This window comes from Pleurodeles waltl, chromosome 8 (assembly GCF_031143425.1).
Source record: "Pleurodeles waltl isolate 20211129_DDA chromosome 8, aPleWal1.hap1.20221129, whole genome shotgun sequence".
Lineage (NCBI taxonomy): Eukaryota > Metazoa > Chordata > Amphibia > Caudata > Salamandridae > Pleurodeles > Pleurodeles waltl.
In genome coordinates this window covers 798,937,019-798,951,058 of record NC_090447.1, presented here as the reverse complement: position 1 = coordinate 798,951,058, position 14,040 = coordinate 798,937,019, and positions in this window count along the sequence as shown.

Sequence of the window (14,040 nt, the reverse complement as noted above, 5' to 3'; positions counted from 1 at the left end):
CAGTGCCTACCTGTGGATTTTGGCCTGTAGCTCAGCCCGCACCTGGGGAAACCTAGCAAACCAGCGCATTTTTGAAAACTAGAAACCCAGGGGAATCCAAGATGGGGTGACTTGCGAGGCTCTGACCAGGTTATGTTACCCAGAATCCTTTGCAAACATCAAAATGTGGCCCAAAAAACACTTTTTCCTCTCATTTCGGTGACAGAAAGTTCTGGAATCTGAGAGGAGCCACAAATTTCCTTCCACCCAGCGTTCCCCTAAGTCTCTCGATAAAAATGGTGCCTCACTTCTGTGGGTAGGCCTAGCGCCCACGAAAGGAAATGGCCCAAAACACAACATGGACACAACATATTTTTTCACAGAAAACAGAGGTGTTTTTTGCAACCCTCAAAATTTGGCTAAAAAAACACATGTTCCTCACATTTCTGTGGCAGAAAGTTCTGGAATCTGAGAGGAGCCACAAATTTCCTTCCACCCAGCGTTCCCCCACGTCTCCCGATAAAAATGATACCTCACTTGTGTAGGTAGGCCTAGCGCCCGCGACAGGATATGCCCCAAAACACAACGTGGACATATCACAGAAAACAGAGCTGTTTTTAGCAAAGTGACTACCTGTAGATTTTGGCCTCTAGCTCAGCCGCCACCTAGGGAAACCTACCAAACCTGTGCATTTCTGAAAACTAGAGACCTAGAGGAATCCACGGAGGGGTGACTTGCGGGGCTCGGACCAGGTTCTGTTACCCAGAATCCTTTGCAAACCTCAAAATTTGGCTAAAAAAACACATGTTCCTCACATTTCTGTGGCAGAAAGTTCTGGAATCTGAGAGGAGCCACAAATTTCCTTCCACCCAGCGTTCCCCCACGTCTCCCGATAAAAATGATACCTCACTTGTGTGGGTAGGCCTAGCGCCCGCGACAGGATATGCCCCAAAACACAACGTGGACATATCACAGAAAACAGAGCTGTTTTTAGCAAAGTGACTACCTGTAGATTTTGGCCTCTAGCTCAGCCGCCACCTAGGGAAACTTACCAAACCTGTGCATTTCTGAAAACTAGAGACCTAGGGGAATCCACGGAGGGGTGACTTGCGGGGCTCGGACCAGGTTCTGTTACCCAGAATCCTTTGCAAACCTCATGATTTGGCTAAAAAAACACATGTTCCTCACATTTCTGTGGCAGAAAGTTCTGGAATCTGAGAGGAGCCACAAATTTCCTTCCACCCAGCGTTCCCCCACGTCTCCCGATAAAAATGATACCTCACTTGTGTGGGTAGGCCTAGCGCCCGCGACAGGATATGCCCCAAAACACAACGTGGACATATCACAGAAAACAGAGCTGTTTTTAGCAAAGTGACTACCTGTAGATTTTGGCCTCTAGCTCAGCCGCCACCTAGGGAAACCTACCAAACCTGTGCATTTCTGAAAACTAGAGACCTAGGGGAATCCAAGGAGGGGTGACTTGTGTGGCTCGGACCAGGTTCTGTTACCCAGAATCCTTTGCAAACCTCAAAATTTGGCTAAAAAAACACATGTTCCTCACATTTCTGTGGCAGAAAGTTCTGGAATCTGAAAGGAGCCACAAATTTCCTTCCACCCAGCGTTCCCCCACGTCTCCCGATAAAAATGATACCTCACTTGTGTGGGTAGGCCTAGCGCCCGCGACAGGATATGCCCCAAAACACAACGTGGACATATCACAGAAAACAGAGCTGTTTTTAGCAAAGTGACTACCTGTAGATTTTGGCCTCTAGCTCAGCCGCCACCTAGGGAAACCTACCAAACCTGTGCATTTCTGAAAACTAGAGACCTAGAGGAATCCACGGAGGGGTGACTTGCGGGGCTCGGACCAGGTTCTGTTACCCAGAATCCTTTGCAAACCTCAAAATTTGGCTAAAAAAACACATGGTCCTCACATTTCTGTGGCAGAAAGTTCTGGAATCTGAGAGGAGCCACAAATTTCCTTCCACCCAGCGTTCCCCCACGTCTCCCGATAAAAATGATACCTCACTTGTGTGGGTAGGCCTAGCGCCCGCGACAGGATATGCCCCAAAACACAACGTGGACATATCACAGAAAACAGAGCTGTTTTTAGCAAAGTGACTACCTGTAGATTTTGGCCTCTAGCTCAGCCGGCACCTAGGGAAACCTACCAAACCTGTGCATTTCTGAAAACTAGAGACCTAGGGGAATCCAAGGAGGGGTGACTTGTGTGGCTCGGACCAGGTTCTGTTACCCAGAATCCTTTGCAAACCTCAAAATTTGGCTAAAAAAACACATGTTCCTCACATTTCTGTGGCAGAAAGTTCTGGAATCTGAGAGGAACCACAAATTTCCTTCCACCCAGCGTTCCCCCACGTCTCCCGATAAAAATGATACCTCACTTGTGTGGGTAGGCCTAGCGCCCGCGACAGGATATGCCCCAAAACACAACGTGGACATATCACAGAAAACAGAGCTGTTTTTAGCAAAGTGACTACCTGTAGATTTTGGCCTCTAGCTCAGCCGGCACCTAGGGAAACCTACCAAACCTGTGCATTTCTGAAAACTAGAGACCTAGGGGAATCCAAGGAGGGGTGACTTGTGTGGCTCGGACCAGGTTCTGTTACCCAGAATCCTTTGCAAACCTCAAAATTTGGCTAAAAAAACACATGTTCCTCACATTTCTGTGGCAGAAAGTTCTGGAATCTGAGAGGAGCCACAAATTTCCTTCCACCCAGCGTTCCCCCACGTCTCCCGATAAAAATGATACCTCACTTGTGTGGGTAGGCCTAGCGCCCGCGACAGGATATGCCCCAAAACACAACGTGGACATATCACAGAAAACAGAGCTGTTTTTAGCAAAGTGACTACCTGTAGATTTTGGCCTCTAGCTCAGCCGCCACCTAGGGAAACCTACCAAACCTGTGCATTTCTGAAAACTAGAGACCTAGGGGAATCCAAGGAGGGGTGACTTGTGTGGCTCGGACCAGGTTCTGTTACCCAGAATCCTTTGCAAACCTCAAAATTTGGCTAAAAAAACACATGTTCCTCACATTTCTGTGGCAGAAAGTTCTGGAATCTGAGAGGAACCACAAATTTCCTTCCAGCCAGCGTTCCCCCACGTCTCCCGATAAAAATGATACCTCACTTGTGTGGGTAGGCCTAGCGCCCGCGACAGGATATGCCCCAAAACACAACGTGGACATATCACAGAAAACAGAGCTGTTTTTAGCAAAGTGACTACCTGTAGATTTTGGCCTCTAGCTCAGCCGGCACCTAGGGAAACCTACCAAACCTGTGCATTTCTGAAAACTAGAGACCTAGGGGAATCCAAGGAGGGGTGACTTGTGTGGCTCGGACCAGGTTCTGTTACCCAGAATCCTTTGCAAACCTCAAAATTTGGCTAAAAAAACACATGTTCCTCACATTTCTGTGGCAGAAAGTTCTGGAATCTGAGAGGAGCCACAAATTTCCTTCCACCCAGCGTTCCCCCACGTCTCCCGATAAAAATGATACCTCACTTGTGTGGGTAGGCCTAGCGCCCGCGACAGGATATGCCCCAAAACACAACGTGGACATATCACAGAAAACAGAGCTGTTTTTAGCAAAGTGACTACCTGTAGATTTTGGCCTCTAGCTCAGCCGCCACCTAGGGAAACCTACCAAACCTGTGCATTTCTGAAAACTAGAGACCTAGGGGAATCCAAGGAGGGGTGACTTGTGTGGCTCGGACCAGGTTCTGTTACCCAGAATCCTTTGCAAACCTCAAAATTTGGCTAAAAAAACACATGTTCCTCACATTTCTGTGGCAGAAAGTTCTGGAATCTGAGAGGAGCCACAAATTTCCTTCCACCCAGCGTTCCCCCACGTCTCCCGATAAAAATGATATCTCACTTGTGTGGGTAGGCCTAGCGCCCGGGACAGGATATGCCCCAAAACACAACGTGGACATATCACAGAAAACAGAGCTGTTTTTTGCAAAGTGACTACCTGTAGATTTTGGCCTCTAGCTCAGCCGGCACCTAGGGAAACCTACCAAACCTGTGCATTTCTGAAAACTAGAGACCTAGGGGAATCCAAGGAGGGGTGACTTGCGGGGCTCGGACCAGGTTCTGTTACCCAGAATCCTTTGCAAACCTCAAGATTTGGCTAAAAAAACACACGTTCCTCACATTTCTGTGGCAGAAAGTTCTGGAATCTGAGAGGAGCCACAAATTTCCTTCCACCCAGCGTTCCCCCACGTCTCCCGATAAAAATGATACCTCACTTGTGTGGGTAGGCCTAGCGCCCGCGACAGGATATGCCCCAAAACACAACGTGGACATATCACAGAAAACAGAGCTGTTTTTAGCAAAGTGACTACCTGTAGATTTTGGCCTCTAGCTCAGCCGGCACCTAGGGAAACCTACCAAACCTGTGCATTTCTGAAAACTAGAGACCTAGGGGAATCCAAGGAGGGGTGACTTGTGTGGCTCGGACCAGGTTCTGTTACCCAGAATCCTTTGCAAACCTCAAAATTTGGCTAAAAAAACACATGTTCCTCACATTTCTGTGGCAGAAAGTTCTGGAATCTGAGAGGAGCCACAAATTTCCTTCCACCCAGCGTTCCCCCACGTCTCCCTATAAAAATGATACCTCACTTGTGTGGGTAGGCCTAGCGCCCGCGACAGGATATGCCCCAAAACACAACGTGGACATATCACAGAAAACAGAGCTGTTTTTAGCAAAGTGACTACCTGTAGATTTTGGCCTCTAGCTCAGCCGGCACCTAGGGAAACCTACCAAACCTGTGCATTTCTGAAAACTAGAGACCTAGGGGAATCCAAGGAGGGGTGACTTGTGTGGCTCGGACCAGGTTCTGTTACCCAGAATCCTTTGCAAACCTCAAAATTTGGCTAAAAAAACACATGTTCCTCACATTTCTGTGGCAGAAAGTTCTGGAATCTGAGAGGAGCCACAAATTTCCTTCCACCCAGCGTTCCCCCACGTCTCCCGATAAAAATGATACCTCACTTGTGTGGGTAGGCCTAGCACCCGCGACAGAATATGCCCCAAAACACAACGTGGACATATCACAGAAAACAGAGCTGTTTTTAGCAAAGTGACTACCTGTAGATTTTGGCCTCTAGCTCAGCCGGCACCTAGGGAAACCTACCAAACCTGTGCATTTCTGAAAACTAGAGACCTAGGGGAATCCAAGGAGGGGTGACTTGTGTGGCTCGGACCAGGATCTGTTACCCAGAATCCTTTGCAAACCTCAAAATTTGGCAAAAAAAACACATGTTCCTCACATTTCTGTGGCAGAAAGTTCTGGAATCTGAGAGGAGCCACAAATTTCCTTCCACCCAGCGTTCCCCCACGTCTCCCGATAAAAATGATACCTCACTTGTGTGGGTAGGCCTAGCGCCCGCGACAGGATATGCCCCAAAACACAACGTGGACATATCACAGAAAACAGAGCTGTTTTTAGCAAAGTGACTACCTGTAGATTTTGGCCTCTAGCTCAGCCGGCACCTAGGGAAACCTACCAAACCTGTGCATTTCTGAAAACTAGAGACCTAGGGGAATCCAAGGAGGGGTGACTTGTGTGGCTCGGACCAGGTTCTGTTACCCAGAATCCTTTGCAAACCTCAAAATTTGGCTAAAAAAACACATGTTCCTCACATTTCTGTGGCAGAAAGTTCTGGAATCTGAGAGGAGCCACAAATTTCCTTCCACCCAGCGTTCCCCCACGTCTCCCGATAAAAATGATACCTCACTTGTGTAGGTAGGCCTAGCGCCCGCGACAGGATATGCCCCAAAACACAACGTGGACACATCACAGAAAACAGAGCTGTTTTTTCGCAAAGTGACTACCTGTAGATTTTGGCCTCTAGCTCAGCCGCCACCTAGGGAAACCTACCAAACCTGTACATTTCTGAAAACTAGTGACCTAGGGGAATCCAAGGAGGGGTGACTTGCGGGGCTCGGACCAGGTTTTGTTACCCAGAATCCTTTGCAAACCTCAAAATGTGGCTAAAAAAACACATGTTCCTCACATTTCTGTGGCAGAAAGTTCTGGAATCTGAGAGGAGCCACAAATTTCCTTCCACCCAGCGTTCCCCCAAGTCTCCCGATAAAAATGATACCTCACTTGCGTGGGTAGGACTAGCGCCCACGAAAGGAAAGGGCCCAAAACACAACGTGGACACATCACATTTTTTTTATAAAAAGCAGTGCCTACCTGTGGATTTTGGCCTGTAGCTCAGCCCGCACCTGGGGAAACCTAGCAAACCAGCGCATTTTTGAAAACTAGAAACCCAGGGGAATCCAAGATGGGGTGACTTGCGGGGCTCTGACCAGGTTATGTTACCCAGAATCCTTTGCAAACATCAAAATGTGGCCCAAAAAACACTTTTTCCTCTCATTTCGGTGACAGAAAGTTCTGGAATCTGAGAGGAGCCACAAATTTCCTTCCACCCAGCGTTCCCCTAAGTCTCTCGATAAAAATGGTGCCTCACTTCTGTGGGTAGGCCTAGCGCCCACGAAAGGAAATGGCCCAAAACACAACATGGACACAACATATTTTTTCACACAAAACAGAGGTGTTTTTTGCAAACCTCAAAATTTGGCTAAAAAAACACATGTTCCTCACATTTCTGTGGCAGAAAGTTCTGGAATCTGAGAGGAGCCACAAATTTCCTTCCACCCAGCGTTCCCCCACGTCTCCCGATAAAAATGATACCTCACTTGTGTAGGTAGGCCTAGCGCCCGCGACAGGATATGCCCCAAAACACAACGTGGACATATCACAGAAAACAGAGCTGTTTTTAGCAAAGTGACTACCTGTAGATTTTGGCCTCTAGCTCAGCCGGCACCTAGGGAAACCTACCAAACCTGTGCATTTCTGAAAACTAGAGACCTAGGGGAATCCAAGGAGGGGTGACTTGTGTGGCTCGGACCAGGTTCTGTTACCCAGAATCCTTTGCAAACCTCAAAATTTGGCTAAAAAAACACATGTTCCTCACATTTCTGTGGCAGAAAGTTCTGGAATCTGAGAGGAGCCACAAATTTCCTTCCACCCAGCGTTCCCCCACGTCTCCCGATAAAAATGATACCTCACTTGTGTGGGTAGGCCTAGCGCCCGCGACAGGATATGCCCCAAAACACAACGTGGACACATCACAGAAAACAGAGCTGTTTTTTAGCAAAGTGACTACCTGTAGATTTTGGCCTCTAGCTCAGCCGCCACCTAGGGAAACCTACCAAACCTGTGCATTTCTGAAAACTAGTGACCTAGGGGAATCCAAGGAGGGGTGACTTGCGGGGCTCAGACCAGGTTCTGTTACCCAGAATCCTTTGCAAACCTCAAAATGTGGCTAAAAAAACACATGTTCCTCACATTTCTGTGGCAGAAAGTTCTGGAATCTGAGAGGAGCCACAAATTTCCTTCCACCCAGCGTTCCCCCAAGTCTCCCGATAAAAATGATACCTCACTTGCGTGGGTAGGACTAGCGCCCACGAAAGGAAAGGGCCCAAAACACAACGTGGACACATCACATTTTTTTTATAAAAAGCAGTGCCTACCTGTGGATTTTGGCCTGTAGCTCAGCCCGCACCTGGGGAAACCTAGCAAACCAGCGCATTTTTGAAAACTAGAAACCCAGGGGAATCCAAGATGGGGTGACTTGCGAGGCTCTGACCAGGTTATGTTACCCAGAATCCTTTGCAAACATCAAAATGTGGCCCAAAAAACACTTTTTCCTCTCATTTCGGTGACAGAAAGTTCTGGAATCTGAGAGGAGCCACAAATTTCCTTCCACCCAGCGTTCCCCTAAGTCTCTCGATAAAAATGGTGCCTCACTTCTGTGGGTAGGCCTAGCGCCCACGAAAGGAAATGGCCCAAAACACAACATGGACACAACATATTTTTTCACAGAAAACAGAGGTGTTTTTTGCAACCCTCAAAATTTGGCTAAAAAAACACATGTTCCTCACATTTCTGTGGCAGAAAGTTCTGGAATCTGAGAGGAGCCACAAATTTCCTTCCACCCAGCGTTCCCCCACGTCTCCCGATAAAAATGATACCTCACTTGTGTAGGTAGGCCTAGCGCCCGCGACAGGATATGCCCCAAAACACAACGTGGACATATCACAGAAAACAGAGCTGTTTTTAGCAAAGTGACTACCTGTAGATTTTGGCCTCTAGCTCAGCCGCCACCTAGGGAAACCTACCAAACCTGTGCATTTCTGAAAACTAGAGACCTAGAGGAATCCACGGAGGGGTGACTTGCGGGGCTCGGACCAGGTTCTGTTACCCAGAATCCTTTGCAAACCTCAAAATTTGGCTAAAAAAACACATGTTCCTCACATTTCTGTGGCAGAAAGTTCTGGAATCTGAGAGGAGCCACAAATTTCCTTCCACCCAGCGTTCCCCCACGTCTCCCGATAAAAATGATACCTCACTTGTGTGGGTAGGCCTAGCGCCCGCGACAGGATATGCCCCAAAACACAACGTGGACATATCACAGAAAACAGAGCTGTTTTTAGCAAAGTGACTACCTGTAGATTTTGGCCTCTAGCTCAGCCGCCACCTAGGGAAACCTACCAAACCTGTGCATTTCTGAAAACTAGAGACCTAGGGGAATCCACGGAGGGGTGACTTGCGGGGCTCGGACCAGGTTCTGTTACCCAGAATCCTTTGCAAACCTCAAGATTTGGCTAAAAAAACACATGTTCCTCACATTTCTGTGGCAGAAAGTTCTGGAATCTGAGAGGAGCCACAAATTTCCTTCCACCCAGCGTTCCCCCACGTCTCCCGATAAAAATGATACCTCACTTGTGTGGGTAGGCCTAGCGCCCGCGACAGGATATGCCCCAAAACACAACGTGGACATATCACAGTAAACAGAGCTGTTTTTAGCAAAGTGACTACCTGTAGATTTTGGCCTCTAGCTCAGCCGCCACCTAGGGAAACCTACCAAACCTGTGCATTTCTGAAAACTAGAGACCTAGGGGAATCCAAGGAGGGGTGACTTGTGTGGCTCGGACCAGGTTCTGTTACCCAGAATCCTTTGCAAACCTCAAAATTTGGCTAAAAAAACACATGTTCCTCACATTTCTGTGGCAGAAAGTTCTGGAATCTGAGAGGAGCCACAAATTTCCTTCCACCCAGCGTTCCCCCACGTCTCCCGATAAAAATGATACCTCACTTGTGTGGGTAGGCCTAGCGCCCGCGACAGGATATGCCCCAAAACACAACGTGGACATATCACAGAAAACAGAGCTGTTTTTAGCAAAGTGACTACCTGTAGAATTTGGCCTCTAGCTCAGCCGGCACCTAGGGAAACCTACCAAACCTGTGCATTTCTGAAAACTAGAGACCTAGGGGAATCCAAGGAGGGGTGACTTGTGTGGCTCGGACCAGGTTCTGTTACCCAGAATCCTTTGCAAACCTCAAAATTTGGCTAAAAAAACACATGTTCCTCACATTTCTGTGACAGAAAGTTCTGGAATCTGAGAGGAACCACAAATTTCCTTCCACCCAGCGTTCCCCCACGTCTCCCGATAAAAATGATACCTCACTTGTGTGGGTAGGCCTAGCGCCCGCGACAGGATATGCCCCAAAACACAACGTGGACATATCACAGAAAACAGAGCTGTTTTTAGCAAAGTGACTACCTGTAGATTTTGGCCTCTAGCTCAGCCGGCACCTAGGGAAACCTACCAAACCTGTGCATTTCTGAAAACTAGAGACGTAGGGGAATCCAAGGAAGGGTGACTTGTGTGGCTCGGACCAGGTTCTGTTACCCAGAATCCTTTGCAAACCTCAAAATTTGGCTAAAAAAACACATGTTCCTCACATTTCTGTGGCAGAAAGTTCTGGAATCTGAGAGGAGCCACAAATTTCCTTCCACCCAGCGTTTCCCCACGTCTCCCGATAAAAATGATACCTCACTTGTGTGGGTAGGCCTAGCGCCCGCGACAGGATATGCCCCAAAACACAACGTGGACATATCACAGAAAACAGAGCTGTTTTTAGCAAAGTGACTACCTGTAGATTTTGGCCTCTAGCTCAGCCGGCACCTAGGGAAACCTACCAAACCTGTGCATTTCTGAAAACTAGAGACCTAGGGGAATCCAAGGAGGGGTGACTTGCGGGGCTCGGACCAGGTTCTGTTACCCAGAATCCTTTGCAAACCTCAAGATTTGGCTAAAAAAACACATGTTCCTCACATTTCTGTGGCAGAAAGTTCTGGAATCTGAGAGGAGCCACAAATTTCCTTCCACCCAGCGTTCCCCCACGTCTCCTGATAAAAATGATACCTCACTTGTGTGGGTAGGCCTAGCGCCCGCGACAGGATATGCCCCAAAACACAACGTGGACATATCACAGAAAACAGAGCTGTTTTTAGCAAAGTGACTACCTGTAGATTTTGGCCTCTAGCTCAGCCGCCACCTAGGGAAACCTACCAAACCTGTGCATTTCTGAAAACTAGAGACCTAGGGGAATCCAAGGAGGGGTGACTTGTGTGGCTCGGACCAGGTTCTGTTACCCAGAATCATTTGCAAACCTCAAAATTTGGCTAAAAAAACACATGTTCCTCACATTTCTGTGGCAGAAAGTTCTGGAATCTGAGAGGAGCCACAAATTTCCTTCCACCCAGCGTTCCCCCACGTCTCCCGATAAAAATGATACCTCACTTGTGTGGGTAGGCCTAGCGCCCGCGACAGGATATGCCCCAAAACACAACGTGGACATATCACAGAAAACAGAGCTGTTTTTAGCAAAGTGACTACCTGTAGATTTTGGCCTCTAGCTCAGCCGGCACCTAGAGAAACCTACCAAACCTGTGCATTTCTGAAAACTAGAGACCTAGGGGAATCCAAGGAGGGGTGACTTGTGTGGCTCGGACCAGGTTCTGTTACCCAGAATCCTTTGCAAACCTCAAAATTTGGCTAAAAAAACACATGTTCCTCACATTTCTGTGGCAGAAAGTTCTGGAATCTGAGAGGAGCCACAAATTTCCTTCCACCCAGCGTTCCCCCACGTCTCCCGATAAAAATGATACCTCACTTGTGTGGGTAGGCCTAGCGCCCGCGACAGAATATGCCCCAAAACACAACGTGGACATATCACAGAAAACAGAGCTGTTTTTAGCAAAGTGACTACCTGTGGATTTTGGCCTCTAGCTCAGCCGGCACCTAGGGAAACCTACCAAACCTGTGCATTTCTGAAAACTAGAGACCTAGGGGAATCCAAGGAGGGGTGACTTGTGTGGCTCGGACCAGGATCTGTTACCCAGAATCCTTTGCAAACCTCAAAATTTGGCAAAAAAAACACATGTTCCTCACATTTCTGTGGCAGAAAGTTCTGGAATCTGAGAGGAGCCACAAATTTCCTTCCACCCAGCGTTCCCCCACGTCTCCCGATAAAAATGATACCTCACTTGTGTGGGTAGGCCTAGCGCCCGCGACAGGATATGCCCCAAAACACAACGTGGACATATCACAGAAAACAGAGCTGTTTTTAGCAAAGTGACTACCTGTAGATTTTGGCCTCTAGCTCAGCCGGCACCTAGGGAAACCTACCAAACCTGTGCATTTCTGAAAACTAGAGACCTAGGGGAATCCAAGGAGGGGTGACTTGTGTGGCTCGGACCAGGTTCTGTTACCCAGAATCCTTTGCAAACCTCAAAATTTGGCTAAAAAAACACATGTTCCTCACATTTCTGTGGCAGAAAGTTCTGGAATCTGAGAGGAGCCACAAATTTCCTTCCACCCAGCGTTCCCCCACGTCTCCCGATAAAAATGATACCTCACTTGTGTGGGTAGGCCTAGCGCCCGCGACAGGATATGCCCCAAAACACAACGTGGACACATCACAGAAAACAGAGCTGTTTTTTAGCAAAGTGACTACCTGTAGATTTTGGCCTCTAGCTCAGCCGCCACCTAGGGAAACCTACCAAACCTGTGCATTTCTGAAAACTAGAGACCTAGGGGAATCCACGGAGGGGTGACTTGCGGGGCTCGGACCAGGTTCTGTTACCCAGAATCCTTTGCAAACCTCAAGATTTGGCTAAAAAAACACATGTTCCTCACATTTCTGTGGCAGAAAGTTCTGGAATCTGAGAGGAGCCACAAATTTCCTTCCACCCAGCGTTCCCCCAAGTCTCCCGATAAAAATGATACCTCACTTGCGTGGGTAGGACTAGCGCCCACGAAAGGAAAGGGCCCAAAACACAACGTGGACACATCACATTTTTTTTATAAAAAGCAGTGCCTTCCTGTGGATTTTGGCCTGTAGCTCAGCCCGCACCTAGGGAAACCTAGCAAACCAGCGCATTTTTGAAAACTAGAAACCCAGGGGAATCCAAGATGGGGTGACTTGCGGGGCTCTGACCAGGTTATGTTACCCAGAATCCTTTGCAAACATCAAAATGTGGCCCAAAAAACACTTTTTCCTCTCATTTCGGTGACAGAAAGTTCTGGAATCTGAGAGGAGCCACAAATTTCCTTCCACCCAGCGTTCCCCTAAGTCTCTCGATAAAAATGGTGCCTCACTTCTGTGGGTAGGCCTAGCGCCCACGAAAGGAAATGGCCCAAAACACAACATGGACACAACATATTTTTTCACAGAAAACAGAGGTGTTTTTTGCAACCCTCAAAATTTGGCTAAAAAAACACATGTTCCTCACATTTCTGTGGCAGAAAGTTCTGGAATCTGAGAGGAGCCACAAATTTCCTTCCACCCAGCGTTCCCCCACGTCTCCCGATAAAAATGATACCTCACTTGTGTAGGTAGGCCTAGCGCCCGCGACAGGATATGCCCCAAAACACAACGTGGACATATCACAGAAAACAGAGCTGTTTTTAGCAAAGTGACTACCTGTAGATTTTGGCCTCTAGCTCAGCCGCCACCTAGGGAAACCTCCCAAACCTGTGCATTTCTGAAAACTAGAGACCTAGAGGAATCCACGGAGGGGTGACTTGCGGGGCTCGGACCAGGTTCTGTTACCCAGAATCCTTTGCAAACCTCAAAATTTGGCTAAAAAAACACATGTTCCTCACATTTCTGTGGCAGAAAGTTCTGGAATCTGAGAGGAGCCACAAATTTCCTTCCACCCAGCGTTCCCCCACGTCTCCCGATAAAAATCATACCTCACTTGTGTGGGTAGGCCTAGCGCCCGCGACAGGATATGCCCCAAAACACAACGTGGACATATCACAGAAAACAGAGCTGTTTTTAGCAAAGTGACTACCTGTAGATTTTGGCCTCTAGCTCAGCCGCCACCTAGGGAAACCTACCAAACCTGTGCATTTCTGAAAACTAGAGACCTAGGGGAATCCACGGAGGGGTGACTTGCGGGGCTCGGACCAGGTTCTGTTACCCAGAATCCTTTGCAAACCTCAATATTTGGCTAAAAAAACACATGTTCCTCACATTTCTGTGGCAGAAAGTTCTGGAATCTGAGAGGAGCCACAAATTTCCTTCCACCCAGCGTTCCCCCAAGTCTCCCGATAAAAATGATACCTCACTTGCGTGGGTAGGACTAGCGCCCACGAAAGGAAAGGGCCCAAAACACAACGTGGACACATCACATTTTTTTTATAAAAAGCAGTGCCTACCTGTGGATTTTGGCCTGTAGCTCAGCCCGCACCTGGGGAAACCTAGCAAACCAGCGCATTTTTGAAAACTAGAAACCCAGGGGAATCCAAGATGGGGTGACTTGCGAGGCTCTGACCAGGTTATGTTACCCAGAATCCTTTGCAAACATCAAAATGTGGCCCAAAAAACACTTTTTCCTCTCATTTCGGTGACAGAAAGTTCTGGAATCTGAGAGGAGCCACAAATTTCCTTCCACCCAGCGTTCCCCTAAGTCTCTCGATAAAAATGGTGCCTCACTTCTGTGGGTAGGCCTAGCGCCCACGAAAGGAAATGGCCCAAAACACAACATGGACACAACATATTTTTTCACAGAAAACAGAGGTGTTTTTTGCAACCCTCAAAATTTGGCTAAAAAAACACATGTTCCTCACATTTCTGTGGCAGAAAGTTCTGGAATCTGAGAGGAGCCACAA